Raw genomic sequence first — 20,297 nt, forward strand, 5'->3', positions numbered from 1 at the left:
GCCTCAGAAATTGAAGACTTTATTGTGGAGTACAACTGTGCCGACCAGACTTTGAAGTGGGTTTACTGGCCCTTCCAACCTAACCTCAAGTCACCCATTTATCCTAAAGCTACAAGCTAATGTGACATGAGACAAATAATTATGAGCAGACGTGATATGAAACACCAACAGCACCTGGCGACTACTCTGATTCCCCAAAAGACGTCACTGCTAAGCGCTGAAGCAACTGGTGCAGACTTTTCTGGCATGCGGACGTGTCGAGTGGAGACTGCTGGTCAGCAGATCGAAGGCATTTAACAGAAACATGCTCATCGCACCGGAGCATCAGTAGCCAGGTAAAAACAAGAACTGCTGAAATCACACGACTGCCTCACACTCTTAACTAAAGTGGATTGAGACGATTCCATAATAAAGGCTCAGTGCTGGCCTATTTCAAGGACTGATCTATGCATCACAACAAGGGATCTGCTCACATATTCAATACTGAGCCTGCACTTATTTTAAACATTCACTACGTAAGTGTGTAGTATTGCTTTTTGAAGTGTACTAAACTCCTGCTCCTACTCTTATCCATAAAAAAAATCACCAGGCTAGGCAGTAATGACTGTGCATGTTGCATAACTGCTACGTTCGAAGTCTCTGTATACTACCTCGCTGAAAAGCCTTGCATTTCTTATCTTGTTACTACTGACAGTCAAATGATGAAAGGATGTTAAGTTTGTAAAATTATAGCAAGTCAAGCACCATAAACACAGGTGCTAAAGGCCCTAAATAACCACAGTTAGGGCCCAATACCCCTGCATGACCCGGTACCCTCAAACGGGTTCTATCAGCAACCCTCTCCATCACAAATAAAAAAATGAATTGCAATATTTTGGCGGTATTTTACAGTGAATGTTTTCTACTTTAGTTGATGGGTTTCAATGGACCAAATCGTATCAAGAATTTGTATTCCTGTTACGACCTGGCTTAATTATCTTCTCTGTGAACTTGCCAGACTCAGCTGCCAACGTTTTGCTTTTTTAATTTCCCTCTCAACTAAAAGCTTAATTTGAAAGCCCATGTGGTCATTAGTGACATTTCTAGCTGTCATTTCTCTGACAGATAAAAGCTTTACTTGATCCTCAATATTTTCTGTAGTCCAAACCTCTGCGAAGTTTTGGCTGGACAGCAGCAATACACTCTCTGTGGGCCTTCCAGCAATCATGCTAACTCATTGGGGATTTGTTTTTCACGCTGCTGCAAATTTGATTGTGGAAACCCATACATTTGGTCACAATTCACCTACAGTAAATTCTCTTGAAAAATCTTCTTTTGCCTTCCATTTTATCATTTATAAGGCAATTTCATAGAGCCGTGCTTATTTATCTTCAAAGTTACAGATAACAATACATTGCTGCGGCTTAAAATTAGCTGCTACAACATTACAGTAACTTAAATAAAGACTACTACTATGGGACGAAAGGTGAACAGAATGACTGGAGCTAAGGTGTCTGTCTGTCTGGATGTCCGTCCGTCAGTCACAGTATCACTCACTGCTCAGCTCCTTCATGGAAACGTTTGCACTGTCTGTCAACCAGGGCCAAGAAAAAGGGGGCTCCAAAAGTGTGATTTTCAATGTGAATTCCCATAGGAAAATCTGGTCTCTAATATAGAAAGAAATGGCTGAACGAAACTTCACCAAATCCAATGAAAAATTAGAACTTTACTCAGAAAGTGTGCTTTTTATGATTTGGTGTAATCCCATTTAGCCATTTTCAAGAAGTCGCGTTTGAAGAGGGGATCGGGTTTGGCATTGAGGGGTAAAAATTGTAAGGATATCTCAATTGTTGGTGTCCAGATATGCACAATTTAAAGTGAACTAGTCAATCATGATTTGCTGATAACAAGAACAATATGTTGTGGGAGCCATTATAGGACTCAGGGACAGGATCCCTGTATTCTGAAAATTAAAAAAGCATACTATGGGTAACGGTATTGTCAAGGCATTGGGTTGTGAAAGGAAAATAAATACATTTTAAAAATCGGCCAAGGAAAGTAAACTTAAGATCCTAACAGGGTTGATATTTACGTTAGTGCTTTATTTTAACGATTAACTGGCTAGTCCCTCAAGAATTAGTTTCTAAAGAACTTCTGTCAAGCTTCTTTTCTTCAGATTCTTGACTGCATCTCTTGTGGTTTCAGAGATGCAGGCTGCTTGGGCCCAAAGACCATCAGAAGAAAGAAGCAGTGTAAAGGTAAGTGGTTAGTTCATTCTTACAGAACATTTTCCTGTCATTCTCCCTGACTCGCTGTTCTTAAGATTCTCTCTCTCTTCTCAAGATACTCCCTCTCTCTGTGTTTCTTTCAGAGATACTCTCCCTTTCTTACAGAGATGCTCTCTCTCACGGTTTCTTCTAGAGATACGATCTCCATTTGGGCCCTAAACAAATGTGAGAGTCTCTCTCCTCTTTATAGTGAAAGTCCAATATGCATTTCTTATACATAGGAATGGATTTGGGTTAGACAACACAGGGGTGTCTTCACTGGGTTTGTACAGCTGCCATCCCACGATTTCTTCATATCTCGCTTTTCCCCTGTTCTCAAACAAGGGTTAACACAAAAGGAAATGTAACAAAACAAGAGAATCCTAATTTGCTCCTAATGGTTCTTAGGTTCAGGTCTTAGGGGTAAGACCTGGACCTCGGTCACAGGCCTGCACTCTCCCTGGCAGCTTCAGGCGCTCCATCACTGCCGCTGAGCTCCCAGCCTGGGTGATCGAGGCAGTTGTGGCCCGCCTTCCGCATCGTGGTAACTGTTGACTCTGCTGTATTGTTCATACTTTGACCCTGAGCCCTGCTCGCAGGCAGGTCGCTCCCCACGCCACCACACAGCCACCAGCTGCCTCGTTTCCTCCAGCTGCCTCGTTTCCTCCTGCTGCCTACCGCCGTCTCCCTGCTGCCGGTCGCCGTCTCCCGCTCCTTCCCTAACGCCGCTGCTGCGTCCCTGCGGCCCCGCCCCCTGATCCCCATCGGCCACCCTCCTCCCGCCTCCCAGCTGCTCCTCCCTCCCTTTCCACCTCTTATGGAGGACGCGCAGCAGGCGAGCAGCGACCACGCCCAGCGCCAGGACCCCTGGACCCCGCGAACGCCACAACACAAGACTCCGCTACGATGCCAGAACCCTCTACGCAGTCAACGCCGGCCAAAACCACACCTGCTTCCAAGCCGCCCCAAAATGGAATCGCGGACCTTTCTCCTGCCACACCTGCAGCTTCACCTACGACAGAACCACCAAACCTCCAAGGACTGGACCCATCCACCTCCGCTGCATACTCCTCAACAACCGCTCCGCACGCAAACACGCCGTCGAGCTCTCAGATCTGCTCGACACCTCCGCCCCTGATGTAGCCTTCCTGACTGAGACCTGGTGGAATGACTCCTCGGCGTCTGACATCGCCATAGCCATCCCGGACGGCTACAAGATCCCCCACAGGGATCACGCCAACGGAATCAGAGGAGGCATAGCCATCGTCCACAAGTCCACCCTCAAGGTCACCACCCAAGCAGACGACACCCTCAACACCGCCGAACACCTGTACTTCCGGATCCACACCGACCCCAACACCACCCTCAGTGGAACACTCATCTACAGACCACCCGGACTCCGAGCTCAATTCAAAGACTCCATCGCCGACTTCACCAGCACCCACGCACTCGCCTCCACAGACTACATCCTCCTCGGGGACCTTCCACCTCGAGAACGACGACGACGCCAACTACGCCACGCTGACAGACAACCTCGGTCTCAGACAACTTGTCACTACACCCACCCACGCCGCAGGCCACACACTGGACCCATCTTCTCCACAGGCACCCACGTCGCCTTCGACCACACCACCGAACTCCACCGGACCAACCACCGCTGCATCCATTTCACCTTCAACAAACCAACCACACACCACCGCACCCAACAGCTGCCTCGCCGCTGCTGGAGCAAAGTCACAGAAGACCAGCTGATCACCACCCTCGCACAGAACCCACCCACCGATCCCACCAACACACACACCGCAGCCCGCAACCTCAGACAGTGGCTCGACGAATGCGCCAACACCCTCGCCCGCTCAAGAAACCCTCCAACAACCACGCCAGCAAGAGAGCCAACTGGTTCTCAGACGAGCTGCAGACCTCCAAACACGCCTGCCGGTAACTGGAGAAGATATGGCTCCACGAACACACTCTGGACAACTGCGCAGCCCACAAGGACGCCACCCGCAGACATCACCAGCTCATCAGATTAGTCAAGAGATCCTCCTTCGAAGACAGCCTGGATAACGGTGCACACAACAGCAAAGAGCTCTTCAGCATCGTAAAAGAACTCTCCAATCCCAGCGCCAATGCCATACCGCCCTCACAAGAACTGTGCAACTCACTAGCCATCTTCTTCCACCGCAAGATCACAGACATCCATGACAGCTTCTACACCATGACCCCCCCGACTACGCCAGACCCCACCTCCCTTGTGAACACCACCAGCGCCAACCACATAACCTCCTGGTCCAACGTCAACGACGACTAGACACGCAAGGTCACGAACTCCATCCACTCAGGATCTCCGTCAGACCCGTGCCCACACCACGTATTCAACAAAGCAGATGCTGCCATCGAACCCCAACTACGGAAGGTCATCAACATCTCCTTCGAAACAGCGACATTCCCGGAAAGCTGGAAACACGCCGAAATCAACGTCCTCCTCAAGAAGCCCAAGGCGGACCCCAAGGACCTCAAAACTTCCGGCAAATCTCCATGCCCCCGTTCCCGGCGAAGGTCATTGAGAAAATCGTCAGCATGCAACTGGCCCGCCACCTGAAAGACAACAACATCTTGGACCCGTCCCAGTCCGGGTTCAGACAAACCCACAGCACCGAGACAGTCCTCATCGCCGCCACAGACTACATCAGGCGCCAACTAGACAACAGCGAAACATCATCCCTCATCCTCCTGGACCTGTCAGCCACCTTCGACACGATCTGCCATCGCACTCTAAAGACACGCCTCAGAGAAGCCAGGATCCAAGAGAAGGCCCTTAACTGGACCACGTCCTTCCTCTCCGGCAGAACCCAGAGCACCTGCCTCCTGCCATTCCGATTTGAGGCCACCAACATCATCTGCGGCATCCCCCAGGGTTCATCCCTCAGCCCGACGCGGTTCAACGTCTACATGGCCCCCCTCGCACAAGTGGCCCGCCAACACGACTAAACATCATCTCTTACACCGACGACACCCAGCTCATCCTCTCCCTCACCAAGGACCCGCACACCGTCGAAACCAACCTTCACGAGTGAATGAAGGCCGTCGCCGACTGGATGAGGAACAGCCGTCTGAAGCTGAACTCTGACAAGACGGAGGTACTCATCCTCGGACCCACCCCCTCAGCCTGGGACGACTCCTGGTGGACGGCCGCACTGGGAACAGCACCAACACCCACCGACCATGCACGCAACCTAGCATTCAACCTCAACTCCTCCCTCTCCATGTCTAAACAGGTCAACGCCTTCTCCTCCTCCTGCTACAACACCCTCCGCAGGATCTACAAGTGGATCCCGACCGAAACAAGAAGAACGGTGACACAGGCCCTGGTCAGCAGCAGACTGGACTACGGCAACGCACTCTACACAGGAATCCCTGCCAAACACCTATGACGACTACAACGCATCCAAAACGCCTCTGTCCATCTCCTCGTCAACGTCCCCCGCCGCAGCCACATCGCCTCCCACCTGAGAGACCTACACTGGCTCCCCGTCGATAAGAGGATCACCTTCAAGCTCCTCACCCACGCACATGAAGCCCTACCTGAACAGCAGATTCCGCTTCTACACCCCCACCGGACAGCTCCGCTCTGCCGCTGTCCCCCGCATTCAACGAACAACCTCCGGCGGCACATCCTTCTCCTACCTCGCCGCAAAGACCTGGAACACCCTCCCTACCCACCTACGACAGACCCAAGACCTACTCGCCTTCAGAAGACTCCTCAAGACCTAGCTCTTCGAGCAGTAGCAGCACCCCCACCCCCTTCAGCGCCTTGAGACCCTCACGGGTAAGTAGCGCACTTTACAAGTACTCTGATGGATTCATTGATTAACTGCAAGCCATTATACAGTGGATTTTAAGCATGCGTTTGTCCCTATTCAGGCGTGTGCTACACACGCACGGACACACACGCACGGACACACACACACACACACACACACACACACACACACACACACACACACACACCCACACCCCCACACCCCCACACACACACACACACACACCCCCCCCCCCACACACACACACACACACACACACACACACACACACTTTCACTGAGAAAACCATATGTTAAAGGGAGATTATAATTAGGAATTCGCATTTAAAAAACCTTTGAAATTCACAGAACAAAACATAGGTTAGCTGGACATTTCACTCGTACAAAACCATTGAAATTCCACTGTTCTAGTTAGTTGAGCTAACTATAACTCGCGTGTCCGCAATGCACTGCTGATGAAGTCTCATATTACATCACTCATGACATCACTGATGACATCTCAAATGACATCACTGATGACATCACTGATGACATCCAGTGAATGTGTGTTTTTCTGAAAATTAAATATGTTTTATATATGTGTATCTCAAGGTCGGTGGAAGAATAAATGGGTAAATAAGTGTCTAAATGGATGTTTTTTTTGTAAAATTGATTGTATTACTGACTGAGTAAGTGTATCTTAGTGAATACAAGGGTTAGAGAGTAATATTTTAATATATAAATATCTGTATCAGTCTCTCACTGTGTATAAGTAGCTGCATGGGTTGGTGAGTAGCTACATGAGTGTCTCTATGGATTATTAGTTGTTTTTTTGAGTATGAGTGTCTGAGTGTCTGTATGGTTCAGTGGGGGGTATTACTTAGTGCATGGATGCATAAATGAGTGACTCACTGTATGTGTTTAAGACCGTGTGTGTGCAGGACTGTATGGGTGGAGGAGTGTATGTATGGGTGTGTTAGTGAGTGAATGACTGTCTCAGTAGTGTCTTTATGAATAACGACATATGTTTTAAACTAGTATATGTGAGTATTGTTGTATATAAGTAAGTATATGTGAGAGGGAGCGATTGGAAGGGTTCCTGTATAAATAAGTATGTGTTTCTATAAGTGATTGTTTAACACCTTGGCTGCTAGGGGGTTTTCCCTCCTGTGCTGCAAAGTGGTATTTATCATTGTTCATGACAAGGTCAACTCGTCATAAGCACAGCTCAACCGTGCCTCATGACGAGCTGGCCTTGTCATGAGCATGGAAGGGGTTAAGAGAGTAAGTATGTGTACGTTTCGTTAGAAGTGTAGTGTAGTGGTGTGTATATGCAAGTAAATGGAGGTTTGATTCTTTATTAGCATGAGTGACTATGTGTATGAGTACTATGAATGAATGGCGGTGTGTAACAGGATGTATAGGTGTATGATTACATATGATAAGTGAATACATGTATGAGTGACTATATAGGACTGTTGGTGAATGAGTAGATGTGTATATAGATCTTGGAACTAATGAATAGCGAACTGGTATTGGTATGTCCATTTTTTTTGTAAATTTTAGTTTCAATTTTTGAATGTGGGTATCGAATGTTATATTGTTATGGGATATGTGAGAGAGGTCTGCCACTCTATCACAAGGATGATGTCATCAGTGATGTCATGTGCGATGTCACTGATCATGTTATGAGTGATGTAATATGTGACGTCATCAGCAGTGCATTGCGGGCTCGTGAGTTATAGTTAGCTGAACTAACTATAACGGTGGAATTTCAATGGTCTTGTACAGTGAAATGTCCAGCTAACTATAACACCCCTGAAACCTATGTTCTTTTCTGTGCATTTCCAAGGTTTTTTAAATGCTAATTCCGAACTATAACGTGCCTGAAACCTGTGGCTTTTTCAGTGAATTCCAAAGCTTTTTTAAATGGTAGTTTATGACTATGGCTACAAAGGTAGGACATGTGAAGAAAGAAAAAACAAACAGAAAGAAGAAAAAGAAATGCAGAAAAAAAGCAACAGAAGTCCTCAAACACGAAGAAAAGTGCAGAAAGAAGGAAGACGAGCAGAAAAAACAAACAGAGGAGCAGAAAGAGGCCTTGTTGCAAAATCATCCTGTACCCTCAACTTTTTCAGATGGTTACAGGTGGTAACCGACTGACTAACCAGTCCTAGAGCTATTGCTATGCTAAAAGGCACTTAGAATACAGTTAAAACGCCTACATACACTAGGGAACACTATGCGTTGGGGAACCCCTGTTATTATCATGACTTCCTCTGTAAGCCCTAGTATATAATAGGGTAGGGTATTAAAACTACCTCTTAAAACGCACCACAGGGCGCGTTTGCACACTGGTGAAGGGAGGAGGGGACTGAGCGGACGTATGCAAACACGCACTGTGGCCGTTTTAATTTGGGGGATTAAGTCCCCTTGATTACCGAGTATCCCTTGGGTACAACTAGCCCATCAGGTATCTCTAGTTGGCACCACAGAGCTCCAATGCCGAGAAAATTGGCACGGACTGGACCACCTCTCTGCAACGCAGCGCAGTGGCGCTTACTGGAAGCACCTCCTGGGCTAGTTGGCCCCCATGGACCCTCAGGATTGAAGGGGAATTATTTTCCCAACTTAAAACATTGGCCATAGGGCGTGTTTGCACATGTCACCTCAGGCCCCGTCCCCTCCCTTCCCCACTGTGTAAACACGCCATGTGGTCATTTTAAATTGGGCCATTAACTCCCCTTGAGATGTTATCAGTGATGTCATCAGTGATGTCATCAGTGATATCAGTGATGTCACTGACCATGTCATGAATGATGTAATATGTGACATCATCAGCAGTGGATTGCGGGTGCGCGAAATATAGTTAGTACAACTAACTATATAGGAGCAATTTCAATGGTTTTTTAAATGCTAATTCCTAACTATATAAGGCCTGCAACCTATGGTTTATTAAGTGAATTTGCAAGGTTTTTAAAATGCTAATTCCTAACTATATAAGGCTTGAAACCTATGGTTTTTTCAGTGAATGTGCAAGGTTTTTTAAATGCTAATTCCTAACTATATCAGGAGTGAAACCTATATTTTTTTTCAATAAATTTCAAAGGTTTTGTAAATGCTAATTCTATTAGCGGATAACGTTTATATATGTTACTATCCTTCTGGGACCACCTGAGCAGCCATCTTGTTTCTCAGGAGAAGTGAGGCATAAGAGAGCACAAAACAAGAGTGGAAAACGCGAAAAGGGGGCAGGATGGAGACCCCCTAGCCCTTCTCAGAGGGTCCCAGAAGGTGCACCAAGTGCAAATAAATATATATATTTTTTTTAAATCGCGGGGTACGCGCACGGTATGCGTACCCTACGCGCACGGTGCGCGTACCCCGTGATTTTTTTTTCCATTTTTTTTTACCTTTGGGGGTCCTTTTGGGACCCCCTGAGAAGGGCGAGAGGGTTGGGGGGTCTCTACCCAGCCCCCTTTCCATGTTTTCCACTTTTGTTTTGGGCTCTCTTGTGCCTCAGTTCTCCTAAAAACAAGATGGTGGCCAACACTTCCTGGTTTGGACAGTTTGGAATGTTGACAATCGACTGCCAGCCAATCAGAAACTCGCTCGCGCACGTAAGGGTACGCGCACGTACGCGTACCGTACGCGTACGGTGCGTGTACGGTGAGAGCATGTAGATATATATAATTTGATCAAATTCAATTTTCCCAACAACTACTGGATGTATTTTCACCAAATATAGAAAAGGCACTACTGCATACCTGTCCCAACCATTTTGCCAAGTTTGGTGTAATTCCGTTCAGCCGTTCGGGCTGTAGCCGTGTCTAAAGGTCCCATAGAAAATGCCATTTGAAAAATTTCAAATTCAATTTTCTCAAGAACTACTGGAGGGATTTTCACCAAACATAGCAAAGGCACATCTGCATACCAGGCCCTACCCTTTTGCCACGTTTGGGGTAATTCCATTCAGCCGTTCGGGCTGTAGCCGTGTCTAAAGGTCCCTATGGAAATTAACATTGGGAAAGCACGTTTTGGGACCTCCCTTTCGGCTCCCGCTTGACGAATCCCCCCGAAACTTTCAGGGAAGGAGCGGAGCTGGCCAAAATTCTGGAACATTACACACAGATTCCTCAATCGGTGCCAAAGTTATTCCCAATAGAATGTTGAGAGCATATAGATATACAATTTGCTCAAATTTATTTTCCCAACAACTACTGGAAGGATTTTCACCAAATATAGAAAAGGCACTACTGCACCTGTCCCTACCATATTGCCAAGTTTGGTGTAATTCCGTTCAGCCGTTCGGGCTGTAGCCGTGTCTAATGATCCCATAGAAAATGTCATTTGAAAAATTTCAAATTCAATTTTCTCAAGAACTACTGGAGGGATTTACACCAAACATGCAAAAGGCACTGCTGCATACCAGTCCCTACCATTTTGCCAAATCTGGTACAATTCCGTTCAACCGTTCGAGCTGTAGCATTGTCAGAATGTCCCTACGGAAATTAACATGGGGAAAACACGTTTTGGGACCCCCCTTTTTTCTCGGCCCCCGCTTGACGAATCCCCCCGAAACTTTCAGGGAAGGAGTGGAGCACAGCAAGGCAAATTTAAGGAAAATTACAGGCAGATCCCTCAATCGGCACCAAAGTTATACCCAATAGAATGTTCGGAATTTACTATGGTAACTAGGTCATAACTATATATACCTACTGGCGACCGCCAGTAGGTAATATATATATATATATATATATATATATATATATATATATATATATATATATATAGTGACAGAGTTAGGCTTTGGAATGAGGCATGAGCTGACATTGACAAAACCCAACACAGTCAAATAGTTAACTAATATAACATAGTTATAAATAGTTAACTAAGTGTAACTTTGCCCGCCCCAATCACTCACGGTGTTCATAAGCAGTGCATGATGGTGGAGAAAGTTCTAGTTAGTTCATTAAACTGTAACATAGGAATTTTTGTGATTTGTTTTTTTTAACGTTAGTTTGTGTCTCATTCCAACACCTAACTAGAAATATATTGTTTTTTCAGTGGACGTATATCTCTTTGGTGCAGTGCTGGACAAGGTTGTATGAAGACAGAATTGAAATTGCCTTTGTGTAGATTTACATTTCCAAATTGGCTTTAAACATGAAAAATCTGATAACTTCGCCAAAAAATAGATTATAGCTTTCAGAAAGGAAAATTCTGAGTTTACAGAAAAAGAGTAAAGTAGCAGATTACCACTTGTGTTTGTCCCGTTTATTTTATGATCGCCTGTTTTTAGTTTTATTCTCACAGGAGATCCTCAGTACCGCTGTCCTTTCACGGAAAACGGCCCTCAAGTCTGTCAGAAGTTGAATGACTCAGTTTAAAAAAAAATTAAAAATCCAGAACGTTCTGTGTGACCGAAGTGCCAAAATTGAAATGTGTAGCGTTTAAATGCAGCAAAGTGAAAGAAATTGGGCACTGTGAAGATTTTGACCCTTCTAATGAGGGACCTGCTGTATAAATATGCAAATCAAGCCCTGCATGAAATGACTGGTTTTGATTTAGCTGAGCTGTATCAAACTGGTTTCTTGAACAACATGCACCGTTTGGTAGCAGAAGTTAAGTTTAAGACGTCACTTCTAAGTTAGTGTTTTTTAAAATTTGGCAAAAGCTCTATTTTCACTATGTTCTCTCCTCCCCATGTCTGGGTTAGTAAAAGAGGATAGGGAAAAAAAACTTAATCTGAAGCCATCTTTAGATCACAAAAATATTTCACATTTCAAAGAAGAAACACTGCATTAATGGTTCACCTCATGGGAACGAGGTAAGTATGTCGACAGGGTGTCACATGCAGAGGGTAGTTAGTGATGTTCCTTGAGCTGGCTGCCAAATGAGATACTCAAATAGGGATGTATATTTTATTTCATTAAAAAAAGTTTCAACATTGAAAACTTCAAAAAATTACAAAACACATTGGCTAAATATATTTTTGGTCTCAAAAATACACATTGACAAAGTGGTTTGAGGCACTGAAGGGGAGTACATGGTTTGTGAATGTGCTTCTTGTGAAAGGGCTGAATGACATCAGTTACAGTGAAGTAGATAATGGCTTATGTGGGCTGAACCACTGCCCCATCCTGTAAGCTATAGTGTGAGGAAGAAAAATGTGAATGACAACAAAAGAGCAATGGATGAAGAAGGCTGGCTGAAAGCCACTATAAATAAATATATTATACAGACACGTTTACTAAAATCAAAAGGTCTTGGCTAATACCAGACCTAGACAACATTACATTGTGGGAGATGTATCCCAATAATCTCCTGAAACCCAATGCCGTATGACCCCAAATTTTACCCTGGGTAGTTCAGCTCTGCAAATCTTCTCACTTATCTACCGGTAATAGACTACCTTTCCCAACAATGACTGAAATCCAGTTCTGGATGGTTTGTAGTCTTCTAGTGAGTTGCTTGGTGATCCCAGCATAGAGGGTGTTCCCGTAGTCCAACTTGCTGGTGACTATGGTATGAGTAAAAGTTGTTATAGTGTTGTTTAGGAGCCATTTGTGGAGCTTCCTCAACATCTTCAAAGTGTAGAAGCAGGATAGAGTGAGGGCCGATGACTTGTTGGGTCAAGTTCATTTTTCTGTCAATGGTTATTCAGAGGTTCGTGCAGTGGGTTAAGGTCAGACATTGGTCGGCCATCATTTGGAGTCCCATGGTGAGGTGTTCTTTTGAAAATCACTACTTCAGTCTTGTCGGTGTTAAGCTTGAGACTGTTGGCTTTCATTCAGTTAGCGATTTGGCCATCCAGACGATGAAGCTGTTTTGTGTGTGTGTGTGTGTGTGCGGGGGGGGGGTGGAGAATACGAGTCGTGTGTCGTTGGCACAGGACTCATAGGGGAAGTTGATGTTGTGCGCGAGGATGATGTTAGCCAGAGGGATCATGTTTGCTTTGAAGATTGCAGGGTTCCCATCTGGCGGTAAATCTTCATAAGGAGAGTTGGACAGTTCCTAAGGAGCCCAACCACCCAACCAAGACTGATCTGCATAATGCTGATCAATGCCTCTAGAGTATAAAGTTCAGAAACGCAATGGAGTGAAATTCAGCCTCAATAATTTTCAATGGCTGAGATTTATTTAAGCTTTACCTCCATTACAGTTTTATTTTACTAATTGAGATGCCCTAAGTACAACAGGTATACCAAGGCATAAGTCCCATGCTCACAGTCATTGGACTGAAGATGCATCTCACTAAAGACTCCCAAAAAGTTTAAACTAGTCTTGCACTGCTTGTGTTTCTGTAAGGAGGGGACATGGTCTGACACTGAGGCTAAGCCAATTCTACTGAAGCAGGACCAAGACTGATGTGCATATGGCTGGTCACAGTCTAGAGTGGCATAATGGGTAATAATAGATTGACTATGATGTGGCAAGACTTATTACCAGTGACTGAGATTAATCAAAGCTTTCCAGACATCAGTTTTTGTTTTTCCAACGTCCTGAAAAAACAACCAACCTGGATCCTTATAAAACAGTAAATGCACCAAAATGTGTGGCTCCCTTATAATAATACATGATACAGTTTCATTTTAATTTAGTGACTGACTTCTATTTTGCAGAAGTACAATTAGTGTTGTTCATTTTGATATGTAATGTTAAACCTTCTTTAACACCCTCTTCGTCATTCTTCTTGCATCTTCAAATGAGGAGAATAGTTTTTTTTATATAAATCTTTTTATTATTTTAAACAAGAAAAAAGGAACAGACATATCCGGTGCCATACATACATATGTTGATAATTGGGTGAACAGGATTGATAGCAGGATAAACATGGAGCAACAGAAGAATCCCTGAGAGGCCAACGGTAATGAATACAAAATAAGACTTGCAACCTTACAATCAATAGACAATTTAAATGTGGACCCTCAAGACCCTCCCAGCCATAAAATCAAAACAGCAGAAGAATCATGGCGACCAGACACTGGAATTCGAAAAACAGAATCAGGATATTCGACAATATTGCTAGTAAAGAAAAAACTTAAAAAGAGATTGAAAAAAAGGGAAACCATATGAGCGATAACAGAAAGAAAACAAAAAACCCAATCCCCCACTCTGCACCCCTGCAACAGCTATCGCCTAATCCCCACTAGCAGTGTGCCTGTCGCCCCAACTAACTAAATTCTAAAAGTAGAAAAGAGAAACTGTGTGCCAGAGACCAGCACCCTCTATGATGAAAAGTCAATAATATCTATAATTAACAAAAGAGAAATTAGAGGGAGCCGTGATGCACCGCCCAACCTCCCGCGAGACCAACAGCCACATAATCTACATCCATTAAGGCCGTGATACCAACTACAGTCGATCACTCTCAGCCCTGGCCCTTCCGAACCATTATGTGAACCGCTCCCATTACTTCAGCAGGAGAATCAAAGCGAAAAAAGAGTCGGAATAAATGCAGTACAATACAATTCAGTCAGCAAGTTGCCAAGAACTTCAGCAGCACAGGAACACTCCTTCATGGACGGATAGTCCCAATGTAGCTTTCTCCAAGATCGGAAAGTCATTAAAGAGGGAAAGGATGGAACAGAAGTCCAAGGACAATCACCCACAAGGTTCTCCGGGAAGGGAACGCAAATCGATTCTCCTAAAGTCAGCGATGATGGTAGGTATGCCAATGTGCTCAAAACACTGGGTTCAGAATTTTCCAGAAGACCAACTAAGGGCTGCTGCTCCTCTTGTCGCACGGGGCTCTCGTTCAGATTCAAGCTGGTCGTAGCTGAAATCATAGTTTGCGGTAATACTTGAGATGTAACCGGGTCCGGTTCCACGCACTCCAACACCAATAAGCCCGTCATCATTTTGTGAATCAGGGCATCCACATGGGAATGAAATGCCCCGATGGCTGCCAATATCGTCTTTAGCGACTGCTCACTCTCCGTCTGGTCCATTTCTCCACGCTCAGCAACGATCATGTTCACTTACCCCGGGGTGCTGGCTTCTTCGGGGGGAACAGACAGGAGCGGAACGGACCGCGTCAGAGGGGACTGGTCAGTTTCTACGGCAACAATATGTATCTCGCTTCGAGAGCAAAGACCCCGACTCACCGAACACCGGCCAGGCCACACCGGGTCCACGGGTCAGGGACCTCCACCCCCGAACACTATCGTGCCACGTCACTCCTCCCTCAATGTTGGTCAGGCAAGATGAGCGCAGTCGTGATCGGGTAAAGAAAAAAACCTCCACCTCGGTGGACCGGACCCTGACTGCCACTCACGGCCGATGTTGTTCAACTTCGACACGGCCAGGTCAAAACTCGAGGCCCCGGCTCTCCTGCTGGATTAGGCCGCAAACTTCAACTCGACGAAGCTCCGTCACCCAAGCGAATTACATTTTCGGAATTGCACCATCGGAGTGAGCATCGGTTCATCTACACGGAGGTCAGGCATAAAATCAGAATTATTGACAGGATCTTCTGGCAGGATACGGAGGTCGGCGGAGCTGGGAGCCTAAGCGGCCATCTTGGTTGCTAGCGTAGCTCCTCCCCGAGGAGAATAGGTTTGAAGTCTTCTCAAATCACCACCATTAGTGTGAAAGAAGTGCACCAACGAAGACTAATTAAAAGCATGTTAATAAGATATGCTGGGCGCAACTTTAACACAACATTGAGAATACTAAATGTATAGACCAATTAAGACACTAAGAGAGCTGAACCCGGGGGGCGGAGTTTGCCTGACTCCGAAATGGCCGCGAGTTACAGCAGCTCTCCAGATTGCCACCATAAATCCTCAAAAATCTGTGATGTTAATTAGCCATTGACCTGGCTGGAAGGTGTCGCTGACTCGCCGCTGCCGAGCGTTATTAACCGAGCCCGGTGCGATCGTGATTTGTGTCGCCAAGAGGAAGAAATCATGGACGACGCACATTGCATCCGTTATGGTGTGAGGCCCTCCCACTGCGCAGTCCGTCCACAGCAGCCTCGTGGGTACGGAGTAATACGGCGATCGGACCCTTGATACAAGAGGGTAGCATCCTGAGAGCGGAGTGGGCTGTGGTGCCATCCGCGAGCCGGCGGGTTCCTGCGAGAGGCATACATGGCTGCGTTACCTGGGGGACAGAGCCTGACACTGTCCGGGAGGAGCATAATCCTAAAAACGGCTCCTGAGGCCCGCACCGGACTCGGCCTGGCACTGGTGACGAATCTTGCTTTTATGAGAAGTGCGACCTCCTCCTGTCCGGCACATCCTCCTGCACATCGGAGCCAGAAGGTCTCAAAGGCTCTACGCTGCAAGTAACTCTGAGGGGGCACTGTTGCACATGCTGTGCTGACACCACAATACTGCAAGACCAACAGGAGTTGGCCTACTGGACACCATGTGACCACGTGCATGGGCAACGTGCAGGTCCACAACCTCTGCAGACAAGGTACAACAATTGAGAGGGCATAAGACACTGGTGGTTGGCAGACCCCTAATCAACCAAAGGGGAAGCAAGCAGTAGTGCATGTGAAGTGCCAATAAGTAAACCAGGGGTATACGCTGCATAGATACCTTAACAAATCTGAGCCACTGTCCAGCATAGCATTGGATACTCAGTACCTCTGGAACTGCGCCCTTGTTATCGTCCACACCCCCACAACATGGGCAAGACCGACAAGATCCAACCCAAACTACATTTGATTTGCGCAAAACTCCCAGATTGAAAGATCCTGTGTCTGCCGAGCAGGATGCAGCGTCAGCAGACCCGGAAGCGGAGGCTGACAGACGTGAAGCTTGCGTTCCGCACTATACAGCAAAGTTTACGCAAAGTAAAACAAAGCAGAAATGCCACTTTACAAATGCACATCTAGCCACTTCATCCATCGGGAAGTAGTTTATTCAAAATATTGTACACTGTAGTGCTGTTAGAGCATACAGCCCCTCTCTGCTTTTAGGAGACCAAATCAACACTCTAGGGAGATGCAAGTCCGCCTTGAGGTTTACATATACACTGCACAAATGCAGAGGCACCTAAAAAGTAGTCCAGATCTGTACAATAGGCTTTAGCTACCAAAAAATTAAGAAAGGAAGTCCATAAGGGGATTTCTGTTTTCCTCAGTATATCCTTATTTCATATGAAATATAATTTTCATAACATCCGAAACATCCTGTATTGTACAGATCTGGAATACTTTTTAGGTGCCTCGGCCTTTGTGCAGTGTATACAGGAACGTTTGTCGAAAATTGACAGTAAAATAGATGCGCTATCGTTCAGCATGGATCGGATGTCAGAAAGACAACACAAGCACAGGGATAGACTCGACACTGAGGAACAACGGTTATCCAATCTGGAAGATGTGGTACGTGCGGACGCGGAGTCTGACAAGGAAAGGGATAGGATACTGCATGCCCTTCAAGCCAAAACCGAAGATCTCGAAGCGAGATCTTAGAGAAACAACGTTCGCATCCTAGGTGTGGCCAAATCCTGCAACATGGAGCAGTATGTAGAGCGGCTCCTTGTCACATCATCGTGCATATCCTGAACTACAGGGATCGTGATGCCGACCTACGTAAAGCGCTTAGGCTAGGTACTCTTAGACACAACAGATCTGAAATATCCCTTCTCCCGGATTTCACGTTGCAAGTGCAGTAGGCACGTAGACTGTAGAAGCTTAAATTGTTGGACTTGTATCCCAAAATGACAGGATGGCCTATTGGCAGCTAACATATTGTACTGTATTGGGGGGGTCATCGTTGCTGTGTGCCAGCCAGGCCCGAGTGCACTGATTGGAATTGTCCCATTATGCAAATTGCTTTACCTATAGCTTGAGTGACTGATATTGGCCATCTGACATGGTACTCAATTGGGGTCACGCTGCATCTCTCAGTGATATGTGCATCAGTTATTAGCAAATAAGTGAACTGACGCAGTGGAATAGGGAGGTAGTTTAGATGGTAACATCTGCCCCCAAATGTATCACACTATCATTATGGCTTTTGTTTCTTGGATTTTTATTGTCGTTCAGGTGTTTTGGAGGGGTATACATGGCTGTGACAGTTGTGGGTTTTCGTGGCATGGGTGGGGAACTTTGCTTTAATAGTATGGTTATATGTGATGCTGAAGGTTTGTCATTTTTATACGCACAGTATGCATAGCAGACAGAGTTCAATCCTGTATGATACACCAACACATTGCATGGCTGCTGAGGGTTTGACACTGCAGGTTCTTCAACTCATGACATGGAATATACGCGGCCTAAACAATAATAGGAAGGTTAGACGTATAGGAACCTACCTAAAGAGACACTCAGTGTCCATTGCTGTATACAGCAGACCCATCTAGCCCCAGAGCGTAGTGGAGAGGTGCAGCATAAATTGCAAGGAACATGTTATTCGGCAAATTTTACTTCTCATGCCAGGGGAGTCCTGTTATGGGTGGACAAAAAAGCGTGGGTGGAAATGACAGGTTTGTACGAGGACCAGCAGGGCAGGTTTGCAGGGGCACTCCGTAAAAAAGAAGATTTAACCTTCGTATTAGTGACGTTATACGGCCTGAATTATGATGATCCACCAGGATAAAATGGTGCAGTGGAGAGGTCTTCCACAGGTCTGGGGAGGGGACTTCAATTGCATTCTGGATCCCACTTTACAGGTTCCAGGGTCCGCCCAGTGGCTGCCGCAGTGGCCTTACATAATAGCATGCAAATGGAGAGTCTCATTGATGTTTGGTGGTACAAATTCCCCGCCACAAGAAGGTACACCCATTATTCTTCTGCATGTGACACCCACACTTGTATAGACTACTGGCTTAAATGTGGAAGGCTAGCGGCGAGGGTAACCACCTGCACACACACCCCCGCGCACGTATTGCGACCATTCCCCGGTTCAATTCGCACTACAGTATCACTCCCCGAGAAGATCTGCGTTCACGTGGCGTTTCCCTATTTACTCTTTATTAGTCACGGTACTCACAGCGGGGCTAGCCACTATGATAGGAGACTTCTTCTCCAATAATATAGGTTCAGTGCAATCTTTCACTACGGTCTGGGAAACATTTAAAGTTTACATTTGAGGCGTAGTGATCCTCACACGCGGGAGTGCTGCGCTCCATTTGAGGGAGATTAGACCTGTTAGAAAAAGAAATAGAGTCTTGAAAGAGGTCCGCTGCACTCCGAAAAGTAATCCTTGTAATGAAAAAGGTAAGGAATAGTTCTGTGTATTTAGGGTGCTCTGGGTGATCCCCTTCTGTCCGGCAGGGGCATGTAGCAAACTAGGGTGAGGAGAAACCTTACAGGTGTAAGGGGAGGCACCAGAGCACTCCTGTGAGCTAAACAATTGCTAAAGAAATTGGTCTAAAGTTGTATTCACTTTGTGTTATCTTCTGTTTTAAGTGTTGCACAAATACATGCTCGATTTTAGGCAACAGCAAATGGCTGAAAACATTTGGTCTTCAAAATTTTCCCAAAACAAAGTTCAAAGTAACATGGCTGTATGTTTTGGCAAAACAGTCACATGATCCCCTTGTTATTCCAAGTCAAGCATTACCTTTTTCAAGGAATATAACATATCCACTCATAAAACAGAATTGAGAAACTGCAACATTGGCTAGGATCACACCCCTGCACATCTGTTAACAGGTGCAGACTTATTAGTCGGTTCTCAGTCTACAATAAAAACTGGATGTGTTTACAAGGATTTGTAGATAAAACAAAGGAAGAGAGTTATGCCTATAAGGATTGTAAAATGAAAGTTGAAGAGGACAGAGGCATGCTAACTTTTCATTCCAAGCATCTGGCATATTCACACTTCTGTTCGGTTTCACACATAGAAGAGGAGAAATCAATTGGTAGTTGGCCAGAACCTTTGTACCACTAGAAGCAAAGTAGAACTGGTTCTCCCAATCAATGGAATACTCTAGGAATCGGTTTTATAACGCCACGATCCAGACAGTGTCACAGTCATTGCATGCTTGGTACACAATGCACACAAAATCCATATTCATGCATGCATGGCCGTGTCTTGGTTACAAGTAAGGCTCTGTAAGTCAAATCAAAAGTACTGTAGAAACAGAAAAAATCCAGCTGTCAATAGAGGGTTAAATGATTTCTTCCAGATAATGGCAGTGTTCTTCATTTCAGAGTGTCCACTATTCTGCATTTCTCCACAAGAAATGCGAGTTTAAAATAGCCATTCCTTCTCTACAGTTTAGAGAGCCATGTTTTTTTAATAATTTGTCTGACAATCTAAACATGTGATATCACACAGTTC

General features: G+C 45.6%; 1 protein-coding gene across 4 annotated transcripts in view; it reads right to left on the minus strand.

Moving 5' to 3' along the window:
• Window positions 1–20,297, minus strand: part of USP47 (ubiquitin specific peptidase 47) — a 1,494,847-nt gene that overhangs the window by 931,985 nt on the left and 542,565 nt on the right. The window lies entirely within an intron of this gene.

This window comes from Lissotriton vulgaris, chromosome 2_1, assembly GCF_964263255.1.
Source record: "Lissotriton vulgaris chromosome 2_1, aLisVul1.2, whole genome shotgun sequence".
NCBI lineage: Eukaryota > Metazoa > Chordata > Amphibia > Caudata > Salamandridae > Lissotriton > Lissotriton vulgaris.